We start from the raw sequence: 2,020 nt of genomic DNA, 5'->3' as shown, positions 1-2,020 counted from the left end.
GAAAACTATAGTGATGCTATGCTATAAACAAGGAGGGAGAAGAAGGGATGTGGTGTGTACTTAGCTACAGTTTATAGTGTAACCTATTTAGCAGTTGGTAGACCAGTAAAAGACACTGAAGCACTGAAGTGCCTTAAAACATAGGTATAAAAGATTATCTGGATAAACCAGTACCAGAACTTCATGCCTAGGAAATTTTCTAAACAGTAAAATCTACTTCAGGGTAGATCTCCTTGGCATTAAGTGTAGCAGACTTAAAAAAGAGATTCACAAATATATATAGTGATAACAGAAAACTACAAGGCAGAGAACACACAAAAGAATCAAAACAGTGCTACAGGTTCAGCAGTATCTCATGAAGCTAGATCTCCTAAATTTCTTAATGAAAGTATCGCTCTCATTTGTTTATTACTTATTTATTGTATGAGCACACCCTGTTGGGTACTTTTTTTCCTAAGTACTGGAGACATTAGGTGGTGTAATGATAAGCTTCCATTCTGATCACCAACATCCATTCCAAACGTTTTCGGGCTGAAACTGGTGGCTTTCAATGCATGCAATAGTGATATTTTGCCCATGTATAGTTTTAGCATAAACTATATTAAAGCCAGTAGAATAATTCTGTTTCATATAGGCTCTTAAAGCCCTATGACGGGAATCTCTCCAAGAGTTTAAACCTCTGTCTACAATCTTTGGCTAGGGGAGTCACGTGCTTGTTTTCATAAGTGATTGAACTTAAAGGAAATTTTGTTTCTTGTATCTAAAAATCTGTTGTCACCTAGAGCACCATGTTCTGTGACTAAGACCTGGTCTTCATAACCTTGTATCTTAACAGGTATGAAGTGATCTATGTTATATTTGGGCAATTGCCTGTGCTACCCTTGCTCTGAGAAGATTGTCATTATTAAGCAGCAGCCAAATATCCCTGAGGACTTCCTTAAACTCCCTTGGGGGTACATGGATGATGAATTTTGAAGCAATAAGTACCTTTTCCTTATCGGACATCTGATTCTGGAAGTTGACCATTTTGTCTTCTCACTTTAGCTCTGTTTTCAAAATACTGCATATCTCACTTCTTCTCTCTGCTTGGGATAGGGATAGCTTTAGAAAGTATTTCTTCTGCTATGGATTATCTGAAATTCAAATCCCACTGAGCACCAATGTGTTTGCTAAGCCTATTCATTCTAGCTAAGATACTCAAAGACTAGAGAAAGGCAGCACAGAAGCCCGGGTTTTGCTTTTCTGGTCTTGGTCTTGCTGACTCCTTGGCATGGCCTCCCTCCTCTTACCATGGATCTAGGTGTGATAAGCAAAGCCCTCACTTGGTTTGGGGGAAAGCAGGAAAAACTACTTACCTCCAAAGGTTTGGATGTAGGATTACAGTTTCTGCTTCCAGTAAACAGCCACCTTGGTTTTACTGTGACATTTCTTGTTTGGCAAGCCCTCCTCATTTTGGAAACTTGAGCCCTAATGTGAACAGGAAAAGATAATGCCTTTTACAATTCGTCAAACCACCAGGAAGCCACTGCTACTATACTAAGATTAGGACACATACCTGATGGTTAGTGCAGGACATCTACCTGGTGATTAGCCAGGTGACTGTCAAGCTTCCTGACTATGCCCTCAGAGAGTGGCATTTCACTACTGGCAGCTCCAGGAAATGTTTCAGGAGGGTTCTGTCCCACGTTGTTAGCTAGACTATCCACCACAGTGATGCTGTCCAGTAGAGGCCTAGCTGCACCATGGTCAACATAGCTGTGAATAGCCTCCCTCCTTCTTCCTTTCTCTATCCTTGTCCTCACCTTATCTCTGCTTTTCTGTGCCTGTCCTATGTTTTTTACCACCACCACCCCCTTTCTTTACAACAACGTCTCGCTTTGTAGTCCTGACAGGCCTGGAACTTGCCATGTAGACCCTGCTGTCCTTGACTTTATAGAACTCTGTCTGCCACTGCCTCCCTAGTCCCACAGGACTTACCCCTCCTTTAACAATGTCCACACTGCTCTCCTCACCCACTCTC

General features: G+C 41.6%; 1 pseudogene; it reads right to left on the bottom strand.

Moving 5' to 3' along the window:
• Positions 1-453: 453 nt before the first annotated feature.
• On the bottom strand, positions 454-1,026 carry LOC118574644 (annotated as a pseudogene).
• Between the last annotated feature and the right edge of the window lie 994 nt (positions 1,027-2,020).

The sequence above is a fragment of the Onychomys torridus genome, chromosome X (genome assembly GCF_903995425.1).
Source record: "Onychomys torridus chromosome X, mOncTor1.1, whole genome shotgun sequence".
NCBI classification, from domain to species: domain Eukaryota; kingdom Metazoa; phylum Chordata; class Mammalia; order Rodentia; family Cricetidae; genus Onychomys; species Onychomys torridus.
Note: the sequence above shows the minus strand (reverse complement) of the source record. Positions and strands in the feature narration are given on the sequence as shown.